This window comes from Pan troglodytes, chromosome 6 (assembly GCF_028858775.2).
Source record: "Pan troglodytes isolate AG18354 chromosome 6, NHGRI_mPanTro3-v2.0_pri, whole genome shotgun sequence".
Lineage (NCBI taxonomy): Eukaryota > Metazoa > Chordata > Mammalia > Primates > Hominidae > Pan > Pan troglodytes.
In genome coordinates, this window is record NC_072404.2 from 49634603 (window position 1) to 49655768 (window position 21166).

General features: G+C 44.6%; 1 protein-coding gene across 1 annotated transcript in view; it reads right to left on the reverse strand.

The window, feature by feature from the left end:
- The window catches only part of LOC104007201 (proline-rich protein 36-like), a 59759-nt gene extending 38957 nt beyond the window's left edge, over window positions 1–20802 (reverse strand). Inside the window, 1 exon segment of the mRNA XM_063814180.1 lies at window positions 20323–20802. The gene's annotated coding sequence lies outside the window, so the exon portion shown is untranslated.
- Between the last annotated feature and the right edge of the window lie 364 nt (window positions 20803–21166).

Below are 21166 nucleotides of genomic sequence, written 5' to 3' on the forward strand. Positions count from 1 at the left end.
CTTGAGAAGCCCTTCAGCCCCCTGCTGCACCATGGGAGCACTTCTCTGGGCTGGCCAAGGCCGGAGCCGACTCCCTCGGCTTGCGGAGATGTGTGGAAGGAGAGGCATGGGTAGGAACCGGGGCTGCGCCCGGCGCTTGCAGGCCAGCTAGAGTTCCAGGTGGGCGTGGGCTTGGCGGGCCGGCCCTGCCGGCCCAGGCAGTGAGGGGCTTAGCACCCAGGCCAGCAGCTGTGGAGGGTGCGCCGGGTGCCCCAGCAGTGCTGGCCCACTGGCGCTGCACTTGATTTCTCGCCGGGCCTTAGCTGCCTCCCCGCGGGGCAGGGCTAGGGACCTGCAGCCTGCCATGTCTGAGTCTCCCCAAACACCGCCGTGGGCTCCTGCACAGCCTGAGCCTCCCTGATGAGCACTGCCCCCTGCTCCATGGCGCCCGGTCCCATCGACCACCCAAGGGCTGAGGAGTGCGGGCACACGGCCCGGGACCGGCTGGCAGCTCCACCTGTGGCCCAGGTGCGAGATCCACTGGGTGAGGCCAGTTGGGCTCTTGAGTCTAGTGGGGACTTGGAGAACCTTTGTGTCTAGTTAAGGGATTGTGAGTGCATTAATCAGCACTCTGTGTCTAGTTCAAGGTTTGTGAACACACCAATCAGCACCCTGTGTCTAGTTCAGGGTTTGTGGATGCACCAATGGGCACTCTATCTAGCTAACCTGGTGGGGACTTGGAGAATCTTTATGTCTAGCTAAGGGATTGTGAATGCACCAATTGGCACTCTGTATCTAGCTCAAGGTTTGTAAATGTACCAATCAGCACTCTGTGTCTAGCTCAGGGTTTGTAAATACACCAATTGACACTCTGTATCTAGCTAATCTAGTGGGGACATGGAGAACTTTTGTGTCTAGCTCAGGGATTGTAAACGCACCAATCAGCACCCTGTCAAAACAGACAAATCAGCTTTCTGTAAAACAGACCAATCGGCTCTCTGTAAAATGGACCAATCAGCAGCATGTGGGTGGGGCCAGATAAGAGAATAAAAGCAGGCTGCTGGAGCCAGCGATGGCAACCCGCTTGGGTCCTCTTTTCTGCTGTGGAAGCTTTGTTTTTTCGCTCTTTGCAATAAATCTTGCTGCTGCTCACTCTGGGTCCACACTGCCTTTGTGAGCTATAACACTCACTGTGAAGGTCTGCAGCTTCACTCAAGACCATGAACCCACCAAAAGGAAGAAACTCCAAACACATCCAAACATCAGAAGGAACAAACTCCAGACACGCCACCTTTAAGAACTGTAATACTCACTGCCAGGAACTGTGGCTTCATTCTTGAAGTCAGTGAGACCAAGAACCCACCAATTCCGGACACCAAGGACCCCTTGGCTGTAACCTCAGCCAAGCCACTTACACTTTGTGGGGCTTAGACCATGATATCCAAGAAAAATACTTCAGAATTTATTTATTTATTATTATTATTTTTTGAGACAGAGTCTTACTCTGTCGCCCAGGCTGGAGTGCAGTAGTGCAATCTCAGCTCAGCGCAACCTTTACCTCCCAGGTTTAATTGATTCTCCTGTCTCAGCCTCCCGAGTAGCTGGGATTACAGGCACACGCCACCACACCCGGCTAGTTCTTGTACTTTTAGTAGAGATGGGGTTTTGCCATGTTCGCCAAGCTGGTCTGCAATTCCTGACCTCAATTGATCTGCCCACCTCAGCCTCCCCAAATGCTAGGATTACAGGCGTGAGCCACTGCAAATACTTCAGGATTTAATACAAAAGTCATAATTCTCCCCATATTGACAATCCCAAAAGGAAGAGTCTTCCTGAGAGAACTACCATAACTTAGTAAAATTATAATTTAGATTCTTCCAGATAGTAGTCATTTGTATAAACTTCCTTAATATGATAATAGAGCCAATCCCTCAGATACATTCTTCTGTTTTGTTTGCCTGCAGGAGAAAAGGAGGCATGTTCCTAGTAAAGGTGCTCTGTTCACTGAGCACAAGGTAAACTCAAGCCCATTTCTTTAAAAATCTTGTGCAAACTATGAGAGACAAGTCTTTATAAAAGAAAAGGGGGGAGAGGAAGATGAATTATTCCTTTAAAAACAACTCATCTGACTTTGAAATGGGAGGGTATGAGAAAGTCATTAGAGGCTTTTGAGTGATGCTGGCTACTTTTCCAGAAAACTCCTTGCCCCAAAGTAAATAGCAATTATGTGTTGGAACCCATATTTTGCCTACATTCTATATATATATAATTGGATTAAAATGTAGAAGAATTTTGAAATAAAACAGAATGGGACAAAATAGTCCCTAAGCTCTCTTAAAAAACAAACAGTCAAAATCAATTTTCTGCATTCCAATTGGCAACTCTGGATGCTCTCATTGAAAAACAGAAGAAAAAAAAATTTTTTTTTTTGAGATAGAGTCTTGCTCTGTTGCCCTGGTTGGAGTGCAATGGCGCAATCTTGGCTTACTGCAACCTCCTCCTCCCAGGTTCAAGCAGTTCTCCCCCTCTGCCTCCTGAGTAGCTGGGATTATAGGTGCCCACCACCACGCCCAGCTAATTTTTGTATTTTTAGTAGAGATGGGGTTTCACCATGTTGGTCAGGCTGGTCTTGAACTGCTGACCTCAAGTGATCCACCCGCCTCAGCCTCCCAAAGTGCTGGGATTACAGGCATGAGTCACCTTGCCTGGCAGAAGAATGATTTTTGATTTATGGCCTCCAAGTCTGAATGCTTGGCCTCCAGGTCTTTTAATTAAGAAATATTTCACAATGTATATCCATCATTTTGTAAAAGGCAAACAATAAGTCTAATGATCTCTGTTAACGTAACTTAGTCTAGATAGTACACTCAATCAGCTCCTTGTCCCTCCCAAAATCAAAGTAAAATAATTTAACCACCAGGGAAGGTCTTAGAGATACTCTTGTTAGAGAATATTCATTCATTCATTTGAATGTTTATTGAGAGCCTGTGAGCATGTGGAAATGAGCCAAAACACTGGCTAGGTGCGGTTGCTCACACCTGTAATCCCAGCAATTTGGGAGGCTGAGGAGGTCGGATGGATCCCTTGAGCTCAGGAGTTTGAGAGCAGCCTGGGCAACATAGCAAAAACCCGTCTCTACCAAAAATACAAAATTAGCTGGCCGTGGTGATGCACACCTGTAGTCCTAGCTACTCAGGAGGCTGAGGTCGGAGGATTACCGGAGCCCAGGAGGTGAAGGCTAGAGTGAGCTGTGATCGCACTATTGTACTCCAGCCTGGGTGACAGAGTGAGACCCTGTTTCAAAAAATAAATAAATAAAAATATTTTTTAAAAGGAGTATTTTCTCTAGGTTCTCACTAAAATTAAAAAAGAAAAGGAGATGAGCCAAAAGAAAGGTCCCGATCTCATGAAGCTGGCTCTTATGAGGAGAGACTCATAATAAACAAATACCTCTATAACATCAGCTTAGGATAAGTGCCACAAAGAAAAATAGCTCAACATAACATAACAGTGCAAAGAGCAGGTAGGGAGAACGTGTTCTGTTTAAGTAGGAAGATCAGGGAAGACCTCTCCCCACCAGGGTGACATTTGATCAAAGACCTGAACGAAGTGAGGGAGTGAAACGTGAGGTCACCTAGAGTAGGGGTTGGCAAACTTCCTCTGTAAGAAGCCAGACAATAAATATTTTGGCTTTGTGGGCCATACAATCTCTGTTGCAGCTACTCAACTCCGTCCTTGTAGCAGGAAACCAGCCATAGATAACATAAATAAGTGTGGCTGTGTTCCAATGATCTCTTATTTATGAATGGTAGAATTTGAATTTCATGTAATTTTCATGTATCACAAAATATTATTTTTCTTTTTTTCCCCAATCATTAAAAATTGTAAAAAATATTGCTAGCTCAGAAGCTGTACAAAATAGCCTGTGGGTTGCATTTGACCCATGGACCATAGTTTGCTGATTCTTGATCTTAAGCAAACACATTCCAGGAGAGGCAGCAATTCCAGCCTGGATCAGGAACATGCATGACTTGATGACAGAAAACAAAAGAAAGGTCCATCCCGAAGCATCAGTTAGTAGTCATTATGGAAGACAGCCCACTACACTCATTCCAAATGATTTTTACCTAACTTCCCAACTTCTAACTTTCTAGCTAACAACTTGTTGTATATTGAGCACCCTTTGAAAGACAGATACCATGTTCCAGAGAGATGGGTGGATTGGGAGAAACATCTTAGAGGAAGTAGGTATTGAACTGGTTTGGCTTTGAAAAAAATGAACAAGATCCCAACAGGTGAGTCTGTTGGAGAAAGACTATTCTAGTTAGAGGAATAACCTGAATAAAGGCATGAAAGTGGGAGAGTTCCATGGTGCAGGCTAGAGATTCTTGTAATCCCCATCAAGTATTGGGTGTATGTTGCATATCCTAACACTTTGAAAAGCAAGCCCTAAACAATGGTACTCAAACCCTTGCCTGCATCAGAATAGCCTGGAGGACTTGTTAAGCCGACTTGTTAAGCCAACTTTCTAGAGCATTCCCCCAGGGTTTCTGATTCAGTAGATCTGGGGGAAAACCAGAGAATTTGCACTCCTAATAAGTTCCCAGGTGGTTCGGATGCTGCAGACCCTGGAAGCACACTTTAAAGAGCCACTGCCCCACAGGGTTGGCTGCTACAGAGGAAGAGTGGGCTCTAGCAAGCTTATATTGCCTACTTTCAAAGTGAGGGTGATACCTCAGAAGTTTGCCTGAGATCAGCTATAAAACATAATAGTGCCAGGTCCATCCTAGGCTTGCTTGTGCATGAATTCTCTTCCTGTCCTGTAGTCTTTCCTGCAACTTCTAAGCCTTTCCCAGAAGGACTTAAAATTTGTAAATGCATTTCATGTGGTGCTTCTGCTTCCAGATTATTTTTAAAAGTCATAGTGACATGTTTGCCATCAATAACAAAAAAAGCAATAATATGGAGTGGTGTACATCACACCAAGCATTCAGAGAATCCTATGATGTCATCAAAGGGACAAAATAATTGGAGACATTTTGAAAATGACTCATACAGTGAGTTTGTGTATCCTCCTCATAAATTAAAGGCCAAGATTAAACTCAAGCTCTCCAGCAGCTAAACATATCATAATAAAACTTCCCATTTGCACGTACTACTGATTTTTTTTCTTATTCATTCTTTTAGAGTGACAGAGCAGCACATATTTCTTTAAAATCCTTGACTTGCATCAAATTTCCAGTGATTGAAAGGCAAGCAGTAGAAAGACCAATATGCCCCGAAAGAAATAGGTTTTGGCAAGCTGGGCATGGTGGCTCATGCTTGTAACCCCAGCACTTTGGGAGGTGGGAGAATCACTTGAGCACAGGATTTCGAGACCAGCCTGGGTAACATAGCAAGACCTCATCTCTACATATATTAAAAGGAAAAAGAAGGGGGAAAAATAGGTTCTGGCCAGGTGTGGTGGCTCATGCCTGTAATCCCAGCACTTTAGGAGTCTGAGTGGGAGGATCACTTGAGCCCAGGAGTTTGAGACCAGCCTGGGCAATATAGCAAGACCCCATCTCTCTCTATAAAAAATAATTAATTAAAAAATAACAAAATTAAAGCAAAAAAGAGATAAGTTTTTAAAACTTATCTGGCCTGGAAACCACCAGGCCAGATGTGGTGGCACCCACATCTGTAGTCCCAGCCACTCAGGAGGCTGAGATAGGAGGATCACTTGAGTCCAGGAGTTCAAGGCTGCAGTGAGCTATGATGGTGCCTGTGAATAGCCAATGCACTCCAGCCTGGGCAACATAGTGAGACTCTGGTTCTTGAAAAAATTAATTAATTAATATTAAATCCAACTAAATATATGGAGCAAAAAATCAAAGTTTGAATTCAGATCAGTTTGATGGTTTGCTGAGCTTGTTGCTGACTAGTCTCTTTTAAGGGATAAGGCCCTGTCTACAGACTAAGGTTGGTACCACACGACCCTGTTCTCCATAGCTATGGCTTATTGGGCACTTGATCCAAGGGTGGCCTATATCAGACTGGCCAGCAATCTATGATGTGGCATGTCTTAGAAACCTGAGCTGGGCCAATCAGATTCCTCATTGAGGAACTGATAGTTAGGAAATAGAGGGAGACTGGGCTAATTCACCATTAGAGCTAGCAAAAGTCTCCTGTGGGCCATGTGCAACGCATGAGTATGAAGAGGCTTAGCCATAAAGGGAGGAGGACAGAATGGACAGATTCACAAGAAAGCAGCAGAGAGGCTGTGAGCAAGAGAGCCTGTGACCACTGGGGGAAAGGAACAGACTGGTTCTGGATGATTCTGTAGTTCCAGTGCACATGTGTCCTCAAAGTCAGCTCCCTTTTCCTTGAAATATAACTAACTCATGTGGGTTTCTTTCCTCAACCAAAGAGACCTAATGCAAACCAGCAGCTCTTTTTCAATTAGAAAAATTGACTATTAACTATCATTGTTTCTAATTAGAAAAGCAAGCAAAAACTACGTTATTTTAATACATTCCAGCTTATATACAGAAAAAAATATAGTTTAGTAGCAAGTGTGGATCTGGGTTTTGTGGGGCCTGAAGTTTATACAGATTACAGATACAGATCTTTTAGAAAAGAATGCCAAATTATAGGTAAAACATAGGTAGAGGGTCCAGGAGGGGCCTGTGAAAGTCAGGAGCCTTTTGAACCTGAGCTTCACTAACTGCATGGTAAATTCAGCTCTGTTTAGAAGAAAGAACATGATCCTAAGGCTAATGTGGCCTTAGGCACTTTTTAAATTTAAATAACAACATTTAGCTTAAATAAAAAGTGGACCCCAGAAAATTACATACTGTTCCCATACTTTGGTTGATTGCTTTTTAAGCTATCGCAAATGAACTTTTCTTGGCCAGCACCAGTACTTTTAAAAGGATGAAATAAAATGGAATAGAAAGGAAAGCCTCAGGGTACATTGTATGATGTAAGGATGACTATTGTAGTCTGAGACTTTTGTTTCCATTTTATAAATATATAAGTCAGTGACTCGCAAACTCTTTGGTCTTAGAATCCTTTGTTCTCTTAAAATATACAGAGGACTATTATTGTTGCTGTTTTTAGAGACAGGGTCTCACTCTGTCACCCAGGCTGGAGTGCAGTGGTGTGATCATAGCTCACTGTAGCCTCCATGTCCTGTGCTCAAGTGATCCTCCCACTTCAGCCTCTCAAATAGCTGGGACCACAGGTGCTTGCCACCATGCCTGGCTAATTTTTTCTTTTTTGTGTGTGCGGAAACTGGGTCTTGCCCAGGCAGGTCTCAAGCTCCTGGCCTCCAATGATCCTCTTGCTTCACCCTCCCAAAGTGTTGGAATTACAGGCATGAGCCACCACATCTGGCCTAGAGGAGAATTATTTAAGGTTAGCACCTAGAGTTAAAAAAAATACACACATACACACACGCACACACACACACACACACACACACACGGCCCCAAAATGTTTTTGTTTATGTGAGATATATCTGTTGATATTTACTGTATTAAAAATTAAAACTAAGGCCAGGCACAGTGGCTCATGCCTGTAATCTCAGCACTTTGGGAGGCTGAGGCAGGTGGATCACCTGAGATCAGGAGTTGGAGACCAGCCTGGCCAACATGGTGAAACCCCATCTCTACGAAAAACACACAAAAAAACTAGGTGGGCGTGGTGGTGCATGCTGGGAGGCGGAGGTTGCAGTGAGCTGAGATCACACCACTGCACTCTAGCCTGAGCAACCGAGGGAGACTCTGTCTCAAAAAAAAAAAAATTAAATTAAAACTAAGAATTAAACGTATATATATTTATTAATTGTTGTTTTTTAGAGAGTGGAATAGTAAAATCACAAGAAGTGAAGACATTTAAGGAGGCATCGAAACCCCTCAAATATAAGAGAATCACATTTCTTTCTGACATTGGAAAGGCTCTTTTTCTCAACGCTTAATGTGGGGAGGATCTGATTAACACAACAGGAGAAAAAGAGTGAAAGAACTATGTTGCCAGGAGGTGGCGCCTGCATGCAGCTGGGAGCCAGGAGGAAAATGACGGGGCAGAGAGGCAGCCTTCCTGAGATGAGAGGTTCCCAAAGGATGCTGGCAGCAAGGAAACTTCAGGGCGAGGGCGGGGGATCTTCCTGGCCCAACAGCAGATCAGAAAACGGAAGAACAGCTTTTTTCCATCCCTCACTACCGCCCCAGCATAAGCAAGTGGTTTTCAAATTCCTTGGGGTGCACAAGAATCACTGAAGATGTGTTGAAAATGTAAATGTGATGATAGGGTCCACATCAAGATTTAGAGCTGCAAAGTCTGCATTCTAGGAAGCTTCCCAGAGGATCCTGTTGTACGTGTGGTCCTCAGACCACAGCCATAATTATTTTAGGAGAAATGAGCAAACTTTACAGCCCTAGGTTTGCATGTAAAAAAACTGACATCAAATCTCACCTCTCAGTTGACAAAGGGCTTTCATATCTAAGGTCTTATTTAAGATGCAGAATTACCCTTTTGTACATGTGGCAACCGAGTAGCCTGAGCCAGCCCGCAACCAGAACCCTCAGCTTTCAAATCCAGTGCCCTTGTCTTAGCCCCAGGCAGCATCTCCAGGGCCCTTGGTCAACGAGGATACCCGGCTTGGATTACCTTGGTGGTTCTCAAAACATGGTCCCTGGACTAGAATCACCTGGAACTTGTTAAAGCATAATTTAGGGGGCCCCCTTCTAGACCTGCTGAATCAGAGACTCAGGGATGGGCCCAGCATCTTGTGTTTAATAAGCCTACCCAGTGATGCTGAAGATGTAGGCTGAAGTGCTGGGTTACCTTGGCTAGACCCTGGAACCTAAGTCATCCTCAGCATCCAGATCCTCGGGGCATACTGCCAAATGGAGCCAGCCGTTGGACAAATCATGGCGGGTGGAGGGGGTGGAGGAGTGGACTAGGCAGGGCTTGTTTCTAAACCTTTCCCTGTGGTCAGGCATAAACCAGTGCCTTCAGGCCCATGTTTTCTGCTTCTCTGCCTCGACACACTGTGCCCATATTTCCACCCTGCCCCCCGGGAAATTGAACTGATATCAGATAAATGTGTATCTGACTCAGCCCCACCCCTTCTCTTCTGCAGGCCATATAGTTGCTGCTGACCTTCAGCTCCAACCCCTGCTCAGGTCTTGGCACAAGCTGGCCCTAAGAGGGAGGGCTTGAAGGAGCACCAGCCCCACCCTTGGGGAAGTAACTCATCTTCCTCATCTGCCTGCCTGGGTCTCTGCTGCTGGCTAACACATGCTTCTAATCATGGCTGTTTGGCTCTTGAAAGCTGAGAATTCCCTGCCCCCACTTAGAGGTACCTGATACCTTGTCTTGTCTGCAGAGCCAGGCTCACACATCTCCTTGGTGACATCTTTCCAATTACCCATCCCACCCTCTTTACAGGAAAAGTGAGCAAGTTCTTCCTTTGGGCTCCTGTGACACCTTCAGCTTACCTCACAGCATTCGCCTCACTCTATTATAATTCTTTATTTACTCTCTGAAGTTCTTTTTGGATTCCTGGCCCCAGGCAGAGCTCAGTAAATGTTCCTCAGGTGGGATGAATGTTCGATTTCCTCCTAATCACCGGATGAGATCAGTGCACTGCCTTTTATGTATCTGGATTCCTGCTACCTGGGGAGGCAATGCAGGAGCTCAACAAATGAGGGTGACCATGAAGGTGGGAAGAGAACCAGAGCAGGCATTATTGCCTCCTGGGTCTTTCCCACACTGGGTTGAAAGCTTTAGACCCTTCCTGCACTCTCCCTTCCTTTTACCTTTTTTAGGAACCAGTGTCATGTCCCTGGAACCTTGCTCTGCAAACCTTGGCTGCCAAATCTTGCAAACTATTGAGAGAATAGCAGAAAGGATTCTGAATAAGGAGATCAAATAATTTATCGCTCAAACTGCGACACTTTGGAGAGTGAACGGGGCAGTATTAATGACAACAGGCGGCCGGGCGCGGTGGTTCACACCTGTAATCCAGAACTTTGGGAGGCCGAGGCGGGTGGATCACGAGGTCAGGAGATCGAGACCATCCTGGCTAACACGGTGAAACCCTGTCTCTACTAAAAAAAAAAAAATACAAAAAAAATTAGCCGGGCGTGGTGGCGGGCTCCTGTAGTCCCAACTACTCATGAGGCTGAGGCAGGAGAACGGCGTGAACCATGGAGGGGGAGCTTGCAGTGAGCCGAGATTGTGCCACTGCACTCCAGCCTGGGCGACAGAGCGAGACTCGGTCTCAAAAAAAAAAAAAAAAAGACAACAGTCATAAATAGGAGTGTCACAGGCAAATTGGGAGACATGGACACCCTATCTCTGAGCCACGGGGTGGCTTGGCCCACCTGTGTTCAGGAGCTAAGTTTGGCTCAGCTGGGCCCAGGTAGAAGCGGAACTGCAGACAGTGAAAGAGGTCTCATGGCTGAGGCAGACAGCATTTTTCCATGAAAACTAGTGCCAAATTTTGAACTATGGGCAGGCCAGAATAATGAAATCTCAAAGGTCACCCCCAGCTGCCTCAGGAATGTCTTCATTTTGGGCAAGTCCTCTACCTTCTCAATGGGCCCCACAGTTAGAGCCCCCTACCTCCAGCATGTCCAGATGTTGAGGGACCTCAGGAAGTCACCGACCTAGTTACAATCCTCAACCTGTCTGGCCTTTGTCTAAAAATCATTTTCAGATGCTCTATCTCTTTTGGGCCACACAATGGCTTTCCGGGAGGAGAGTGCTTGGAATGACGGGACATCAGGACACCCGTCACAGAAACACACGACACAGCAGAGTGAATAAAAGGACTTCTGTGTGAGTAAGCATCCCCTTCCCCACACTGGGCAGTATTTTACATGATTAAATGTAATCATGCTTACCATTTATTTTCTTACTGCACCAAATTAGAGGGTGAAATTATCCTCATAACTAAAAGATTCCCCAGATTACAAAAGGATCTCTTTAAGAAGCAGCTTCTCCTGTGTATATTTATAGATCTTTAAATGCTCAGCAGAGGGAGAAAGTAAAAGCTGAAGGATTCCAAGTCGCTGCTTATTAAATATTGTTAAAAATTAAGATGAAGCGAATCTTGGCCGGGCACGATGGCTCATGCCTGTATTCCCAGCAATTTGGGAGGCCAAGGCGGGTGGATCACCTGAGGCCAGGAGTTCGAGACCAGCCTGCCCAACATAGAGAAACCCCATCTCTAGTATAAATCCAATGTCTTGCTGATGTTCCAAATACAAAAATTAGCCAGGTGTGGTGGTGTGCACCTATAAGCCCAGCTACTCGGGAGGCTGAGGCAGGAGAATCGCTTGAACCTGGGTGGTAGAGGTTGCAGTGAGCCAAGATTGTGCTACTGCACTCCAGCCTTGGTGACAAAGTGAGACTCTGTCAAAAAAAAAAAAAAAAAAAAAAAAAAAAAAAAAAAAAAAGCAGTGAATTTGAAATTATGAGGTTAAAGTGTATTTTCCTATGTTTAGCTTTAAAGGGTCATTTCACCAGTAACGTTTTCTTTCCTACCTTACTGGGTAGGAAGCTAAAGTGCCAGACGTCCAGCTCAATACTGGACCCAGAGAGCATGAGTTAGATGACTGGCCATAATGCACACCATTAGAAAGAGGCAGAGCTGGGGCTCGAACTCAGTCCGCAGCCACAAAGCCCAGTCTGAGGCCTTCAGTCCTACCCCACTGGTAGCCAGAGCCGCCTGAGCCCCCAACTTGCAGCCTCCAGCCTCTTCACACCCACCAACCCTTCCTGGGTCTCTTCCAGGTGGGAGCAGTACCGTCCATGATCATGAATCATGAATCACCACCTGATCATGAATCTCCAGGGCTTTGTCCACAGAAGTCGGAATGGTGCTTCCGATTGCTCTAAGGCAGAGTGGGAAGACCACGTCTCAGCGCCCTCCAAGGCCCGTGTGTGCTACTACCGCGCGTAGGACTCTTGACATCTAAGTATACTCAGCCCTCACTGCAGCACCGCATCCCACCGGCAGGGAGCGCTCCTCCTTCTCCAAAGAATGAATCTCCTTTCCTCTTCAGGGCCTTCCTCATGAGGTTCCCGGGCCTTGAAAGCTCTTGCCCATGGTGGCTTATCTACGATCCCCTCTCTATGGGCTGAAAGCTCTATGCATGCTTTTTGTGCTCATCTGTTGGGTTTACTACCCTCTCTTTAGCACTTACGTGCTAAAGATTTAGTACCTGGTACATAATCACCTGTTGAGTGACTCAGCTTTTAGGTGTTCTTTTCTGGCAGCCAAATAGAGACTTCCTGCAGCAGCTCCTGAAGTGGGAAAGCTTTCAACACCACCATGCAATTTGGAATTTCTCCAAAATTCTGTTACCTTTGTACCACCATGAAATGAAAAGCCAACAGGACACATTACAAAGCAACTATGATCATTTTTAACCATTATTATTATTATTTTGAGACAAGGTTTTGCTCTGTTGCTCAGGCTGGAGCGCAGTGGCGCGATCTCAGCTCACTGCAACCTCCGCTTCCCAGGTTCAAGCGATTCTCCTGCCTCAGCCTCCTGAGTAGCTGGGACTACAGGAGCACGCCACCATGCCCAGGTAATTTTTTGTAGTTTTAATACAGATGGGGTTTCACCATGTTGGCCAGGCTGGTCTCCAACTCATGAGTTCAAGCAATCCTCTTGCCTCAGCCTCCCAAAGTGCTGGGATTACAGGTGTGAACCACCGTCCCAGAACTTTTTGGTAATTATTTACAAATAAAAGAGGTAAGTAAAATTTCCTTAAGACACTGAAGTTCTAAAAAATATTTATTAGTTTCTTTTACAATGTGTCATATAAAGACCTCCCTGGAAGAAGATCCTATTCACAAAAGCAACCAAAAAACACAAACTATCAAAAAAAAAAAAATAAACAACCAAACATAATCAACATAAACAACCAAAGACATAAACTACCTAGGAACAAACTTAAAAATAAATGCAAAGCTGGGTGAGTGGCTAAACACTTGTAATTCCAGAGGTTTGGGAGGCTGAGGCAGGAGGATCAATTGAAGCTAGGAGTTCAAGGTTAGTCTGGCAACATATCGAGAACTCCCTCTCTACAAAAAAAATAGAAAAAGAAAAATAGCCTGGTGTGGTGGTGCAAGTCTATGGTCCTGCTACTTGGGAGGCTAAGGGGGGAGGATCACTTGAGCCTCAGACTTTGAGGCTTCAGTGAGCTACAATCATATTGCTGCACTCCAGCCTGGGCAACAGAGCAAGCCCTCATCTTTAAAAATTTAAGAGTAGAAATACATAAATGCATAGAAATGATGTGAAGAAAACTATAAAACTTTCCAACATACATGAAAATTTTAATAATACTGAATGACAATTCTCAAAATCAAGATGTTCATAGTAGCATTATCCATAATAACCTAAAATTAGATAAAATCCAAATATCCATCAACAGTAGATGAATAAATTGTTGTGTATTCACACAGCAATAAAGAATGAACTCCTGCTACACCCAACAACATGGATGAATCAGACATAATGATGAATGGAATAAGCCAGTCATCAAATAATACATATTATATGATCCATTTATCTGAAGTTCAAAAGTAGGTAAAACAAATCAAGGGTGATAGAAATTGGAAGACCGGTCACCTTTGGAGGAAGTAATGATCGGTAGAGGGCACAAAGGAGGCTTAAGGAGTGATGGTTACACGTGAGTATTCACTTTTTAAAAATTAAATATTAGCTGGGCGCAGTGGCTCACAGCTGTAATGCCAGCACTTTGGGAGGTTAAGGTGGGTGGATCGCTTGAGCTCAGAAGTTTGAGACCAGTCTGGGCAACATGGTGAAACCCCATCTCTATAAAAAATACAAAAATTATCCAGTCATGGTGGCACATGCCAGAGTCCCAGCTACTTGAGAGGCTAAGTGGGAGGATCACCTAAGCCCGGGAGGTCGAGGCTGCGGTGAGCCATGATCATGCCACTGCACTCTAGCCTGGGTGACAGAGACCCTATCTCAAAATAATAATAATAATAATTTAATATTAGAGCTTACCCTCCAAAAATACAGCAATTAAAATGAATGGGCTACCACTATACTTGACAACATAAGTTCATAAAGATAATATTGAGTAAAAGAAATCAGACACAAATGAGTACATACTGTATGATTACATTTATATAAAGCTAAAATAAGTCAGAATTAATCTAGTATATTAAATGTTGGACGAGTGCTTACATCTGGAAAGGAGGTGCCGTGAAGAAAAGGAGAGGGCTGGGCGCAGTGGCTCACGCCTGTAATCCCAGCACTTTGGGAGGACAAGGTGGACCACCTGAGGTCAGGAGTTTGAGACCAGCTTGGCCAACATGGCAAAACCCTGTCTCTACTAAAAATACAAAAATTAGCCGGGCATGGTGGTGCACGCCTGTAGTCCCAGCTGAGATCGTGCCACTGCACTCAAGCCTGGGTGACAGAGTGAGACTCTGTCTCAAAAAAAAAAGACAGGGAGGAAGCACGAGAGAGGTTCAGAGTATTGGTGTTTCTCTATATCTTAATCTGGGTCAAATATATAGGTTTTTTTTCCTTATTTACATTGAAGGACTAGAGTGAGTCATATTTATACAGGTGCATTTTTATGATTTTTCATCAAACTATAATTTGTGCACTTTCAGTATATGTGATATACTTTAATTTTTTACTGTATGTATTTGAGGTGTATGACATGATGTTTTGATATACTGACTTATCTTGATAGACATAATGAACTGATTACTATCAAGCAAATGAACATACCCATCATCTTATATAATTACCTTTCTTTTTCGTGATGAGAGCACTTCAAACCTACTCTCTTGGAAAATCACTGATATACAATATTATTGGCTATAGTTTTCATGCTGTACATTAAATCTATAGCCTTACTTATCCTACAAGACTGCAACTTTGTTCCCTTTGACCTGCATCTTCCCATTTCCTTCTATCCTGCAGGGCTCCCACCCTCCATAACTACCATTTTAATGTTTCTGTATATTTTATATATGTGTGTATAGATAGATAGATGATAGATAGATAGATAGATAGATAGATAGATTTAAAATTTACAAAAAAAATGCATTCCCTTTGACATTGCAAGTCTACTTTTAAGAACTTTTCCTAAGGAAACAGAACAAAAGCTCCCAAAGATGTACAAAGATATGCATGGAAGCATTATTTACAATAAATAAAAATTAGAGACAACCTAAATGTCTAATGATAGGGGAGCCAGATGAATAATTTATGAGACAGACAAGTACTGAAATACTATCCAACCAACTATAGATGACATAGACCTACATTTATGGATCTAGAAAAAGGCTCACTGTAACAGCTCAGATGACAAAAACAGGTAAATATATTGGTGTTTTCAAATATAATACCAAAATGTTTCGTGTGGTAACTTTGGGTGGGGGATTATGTCTGATTATTTTGCTTTTTCTTATATATTTTTCTTTTCTTTTTATTTAAAAAATTTTTTTTCAAGACAGACAGAGTCTTGCTCTGTCACCCAGGCTGGAGTGCAGTGGCACAATCTTGGCTCACTGCAACCTCCACCTCCTGGGTTCAAGCGATTCTCCTGCCTCAGCTTCCCAAGTAGCTGGGATTACAGGCACGTGCCATCATGCTCAGCTAATTTTTGTATTTCTACTAGCGGTGGGGTTTCACCATATTGGCCAGGCTGGTCTCAAACTCCTGACTTGGTGATCTGCCTTCCTTGCCCTCCCAAAGTGCTGGGATTACAGGCATAAGCCACTGTGCCTTCCCTTATATATATTTTTCTAACTTATCTATAAAACTCGTATCTTTACAGGCACGGTGGCTCACGCCTGTAATCCCAGCACTTTGGGAGGCTAAGGTGGGTGGATCACTTGAGGTCAGGAGTTCGAGACCAGCCTGACCAACATGGTGAAACCCAGTCTCTACTAAAAATACAAAAGTTAGCCGGGCATGGTGGTGCATATCTGTAATCCCAAGTACTCAGGAGGGTGAGGCAGGAGAATTGCTTGAACTCGGGAGGCAGAAGTTGCAGTGAGCCAATATGGCACCACTACACTCCAGCCTGGGTGACAGGGCAAGACTCTGTCTCAAACAAAACAAAACAAAACAAAACAAAACAAACAAACAAACAAATATATATATATATATTTAGCTATTTTACTCACTATAAGACAGCCCAGCTATTGATAAACAGATGATTGCCTCCCCTAAGAACCTGTAGGTAGATCCAGAATGGTGTTCCAGCCACAACCACGTTAGTCATGGTACTTTGTAGGTATGACCTCAATTTTAGAGCTTCCTTTTCTAGACCCATAAAAGTGAAGATAGTTTTGTTTTGAGGGCTTAAAATTATTCAACATATGTAAAGCATTTTTGTTAACTGACACACAAAAGACACCAATAAATGTCATTGCCCTGCTTTTGGTGTATCCAAGGAACTTAATTTCAGAATTTGGGTTTCAGATACACCACATCATTTCAAAAGATGCCCAGTTTTCCAGGGGATTAATAAATAGTCTGTAGTCTCTCTTGGTTTGATAAAGTATTTTTGTCTTTGTGTCAGTTACTTTGGATAAAAATTGCCAACAGTTCCTGGACCCTTTTCCTTCAAGAGAGCAAAAGAAATGGGATTGGTGGGTTAGGACAGATATTCTTTTTTTTTCCTTTGTGGCAGGGTCTCTCTCTGTCGCCCAGGCTGGAGTGCAATGGGATGATCTCGGTGCACTGCAACCTCCACCTCCCAGGTTCAAGCGATTCTCCTGGCTGAGCCTCCCAAGTAGCTGGGTCTATAGGTGTGTGCCACCACACTTGGCTAATTTTTGTCTTTTTAGTTGAGATGGGGTTTCATCATACTGGTCAGGCTGGTCTCGAACTCCTGACTTCAAGTGATCCACCCACCTTGGCCTCCCAAAGTGCTGGGATTACAGTCATGAGCCACCGCACCTGGCCTCAGGTATTCTTGTTTAATCCTGTCAGCAGGTTGAGTTGCCGCACTTGTGCTCCAAGTTTGATATATAAAGGATCAACATCTGAAAGGGTTTAGAAGAAGCCAGACTGTTTGTGAGGTTTCCACCCACGCCCCTCTGGGCTCTGATACTATAACAGCATGGAGATGGCATACGTCTCAGGATCCCTGGAGAACAGCAGGTGGGCTCTTTGACTGTATTTTTCTATTCAACATAGTTAACCAAGTGACTTCAGACAGACCAACCGACTATGCCACACTCAACAGTCCCTGGCCTCAAAGCTTCTGCCTCCTAAGTTTCTTTTTTTTTTTCTTTCAATAAGCCCAACCAGAAGGACAAGCCATAGGCATAAGCATAGCATTTGGTGGGTAGAGAGGAAACTGAAGTCCCTTCCAAACAAAATTCCATGTCCTCAATATGTTAAGAGGTACCTCCCCCAACATGGCTAGTCCTAGTATAAATCCAACATCTTGCTGATGTTCCAAAGGAGAAAAATGCAACTGTCAGAAGCCTGATAGACTATGAAGCATATAAGTACATGAAAGCTACATAATTGGCTGGGCACAGTGGCTCACACCTGTAATCCCAGCACTTTGGGAGGCTGAAGCAGGAGGTTCGCTTGAGCCCAGGAGATTGAGATCAGCCTCAGCAACATAATGAGACCCTGTCTCTATAAAAAATAAAAATAAAATATTAGCCAGGCATGGTGGCATGGTGGCATTGTCCTAGCTACTCCAGAGGCTGAGGCAAGAGGATTGCTTGAGCCCGGGAGGTTGAATCTGCAGTGAGTCGTGATTGTGCCACTGCACTCCAGCCTGGGCAACACAGTGAGACCCTATCTCAAAAAAAAGAAAAAGAATACTACACAATTTATGAAACAGAAGTTCATTTATACTGTGACAGTGTGTAAATATTGCAATTCTTTCAGTAAAACAGAAACTAAAAACAAAGGTTAACTTACGAATATGTTCATATAAAGAGACCACATTGGCAAAAGAAGAGATGTGTGTGGAAAATCTATTTTATCCACTAAAAAAGCTACCCCATTTTCTCACCTCTCCAAACGATAATAATAGCTAAGATTTACATACCACTTAGTAACGCTTCATATGCATTCACTCATTTATTCCCCATAACTACCCATGAGGCAGATAGTATTTTTCTCACTACTTTACAGATGAGGAAACTGAGGTCGTTAACCATCAGCCCTAGCAGCACGAGCCTTGCTACTTCACTTTGTCATCACTCAGCTCTTTCAGTGGTTTTTGAGGCCTGGCTAAAGGCCAGTCTCCCTGGTCTAGGCTTATTGGTTCTGAGATAAGAACTGCCAGACCTCCATGCACCCTAGGGATAGCTTCCTGCCACCAGCTGAGATCAGTGATGCTGGGTTATCCATAGCTATAAAGGGCTGTCATCACTGAGACTGTCGGCATCCCTGCAATCTGGCTGCTCCTGCCTGGTTCACCCACCTCCAGGTTGTTAAGTTAGGTCAGAAATAGGGGGCTTGTCTCTCACTGGTTTATTCCTCTTGAGAGCTACTTAGAGAAGTGGAGAGATCAATACTCTTGAATGGAAGAAGGACATGAGTCCATAGGTCAGGAGAGATCTGAGCTGCCAGTAAAGAGGTAGGAACTATCTGCAGAGAGGGTACTTGAGGTGAGAAGCCAGCTTAGGCCAGTACCCACAGGGATGCCAACATCTAAGCATCTGGCAGATGACTTGGTGTTATTTCCTTAAGCTCCATAATTACCTCTAGTTTGTTATTCTCCTTGCATCCAATTGTGTTTCCATAATAAAAACTGCAAAACCCTTAATTATGGCAAAGTTCTGTAACCTTGTCTTTGGGAATAGTGAGGACAGAGGGAATGTAAGAGACAGGGTCCCATTTTACAGCAGATTAGGGTAAATCTAACTTTTTTCCTATTTTATTATTTATTTATTTTTGATTTTTGTTGTTGTTGTTGTTGTTGTTGTTTTTGTTTTTTTGAGACGGAGTCTTACACTGTCACCCAGGCTGGAGTGCAGTGCCATGATCTCAGCTCACTGCAACCCCCGCCTCCCAGGTTTCAAGCAATTCCCCTGCCTCAGCCTCCAGAGTAACTGGGATTACAGGTGTGCACTATGCCCGGCTAATTTTTGTTTTTGTTTTTGTTTTTTTTCAAGATGGAGTCTTGCTCTGTCATCTAGGTTGGAGTGCAGTGGCACGATCTCGGCTCACTGCAATCTCCACCTCCTGGGTTCAAGAGATTCTCCTGCCTCAGCCTCTCGAGTAGCTGGGATTACAGGCACACACACTATGCCTGGCTAATTTTTGTATTTTTAGTAGAGACAGGGTTTCACCATGTTGGCCAGGCTGGTCTCGAACTTCTGACCTCGTGATCCGCCCACCTTGGCCTTTCAAAGTGCTGGGATTACAGGTGTGTGCCACTGTGCCCGGCCTAGGGTAAATCTATATATAAAAAAACTGATGCCTGGAACGGGAAGGAGACTAGCAGATTAAGGTACAGACCTCTCAAGATCTACTGGAGGGGAGAGTGAAGTGACCAGGGTAAGAGAGAAGCAAGCTGAATCCCTAGGAATTCCAGAAGTGGGAGGTGAGGTGGAGAGAGGAAGACCAGGAAGCCAGACTAGCTTAAAGAGGAACGAGTTAACAGAAGAATAAGCATGATGACCCAACACAGAATACAAATTTAACAAGAACCCGTTTTCTTTATTAAAAATTAAAGACATAATGGCCATTTATTAAAAGCCATGTGTTTGGCACTTTTTGTAGTGGTTTCACATAATTCTAGGGGCATCCCACTGAAGAAGGGTTTACAATCCTCATTCTACAAATGGGGAAGCAGAGGCTCTGAAGGATCTCCTTGTGAATTGCTAATTAGAAGCTCTGGAAATTACCTATGTTCTGACTCAGCCACTTCCTCACTGTGGGACCTGGGGCACGTCACTTCATCTTGAAAACTTGAAAGACACCTGGCAGCTGAGCGACCCCTCTGACTGGGAGTCACAGGACTCTAGGGGTTCTAATGTCCCTCCACTGCACTGTCCCCCTGCCCCCTGCATTCTGTCAACCTTAAACAATGGAGTTCAGAAAATGTAAATAAGCATAGAGTTTATTTGAACACAAAGATTGAGGATGGCCATCCAGGAAAGCGCTGACTCCAAACAAATGATGTCAGCGTTTCCAAGGTGAAGTTAAGGTTTCAATTATATAGACGGAGGCAGGGACATTCCAGCAGGATTACAAATATGCATGCAAGTTGCATACCTACAACGATGTGGTTGGTTTCAGATTGCTACATTCCAAGGAAGATTATGACTGTGAGGAGGGACAATGATCTAAAGGGGTCTTACCTTGGATGCTACTTGGTCTTCTTAATTATTTACAGCGGAAAAAGGCAGAGGTTGCATCTGCATGCCACATGACTCAGGCTGCATAGCCACATTCCTCTCAAGGCTCGGGATCATGTAAAGTTCCAGCAGCTTTAAGTTGTAATTCTTTTAAGTTTGATTTAATTTAACAGTTCCAAAATCCCTGTTTTACAGGTAAAGAAACTGAGGCCAGCAGCAAGGGCAGGTCTAGCATCCACGTTCCCTCTTAAGTACCTCTGATTCTGAAGCGGAACCTGCTTACAGAACATCACGGGCGGCTCCAGGGTCTATATAAGAAAAACAGATGCCCAAGCGGGAAGGAGACTAGGAGGCCGTGTTGAGAAAACCAGACCCAGCCACTGGCCTTGAAGTCCGGATGGAAGCTTGGCGCTTGCCTCGCCTCGTCTTCCTTCCGCCCTGGTGCTGAGCGGCTAGTCCAGAGCCGGCAGGATCTGCGCTTCCGGTTTCCGGGCTCTCCGGGTGTAGCCGCCTCTGCCCTGGGGGATCCCCTCTCCTCCAGCAGGCCGGGGAGGCCTACGTGGGCGGCTTCGTTGCAGCCAGCTTGCAGTTGTCACGGAAACCTCCTCCGGCGTCTCCAGGGACCACAGCGGGAGAGGAAATAGCCACCAATGAGATAGCGGGGGTCTCGTGACGTCACGGTAGCTGGGCAGGCTTCACAGCGTTAGCCCGCGAGCTCAGCCGATCCCAGGAGTCTCAGGCCTGGGGTTGGGGTTCTGGTACAGGGCGAGGAGTAAGAGTGGCAGTCTGAGAGACGCAGCTTCGTCGCCTCCAGGGTGTCCCAAGGCACCTCCTATCAAGTTCCTCC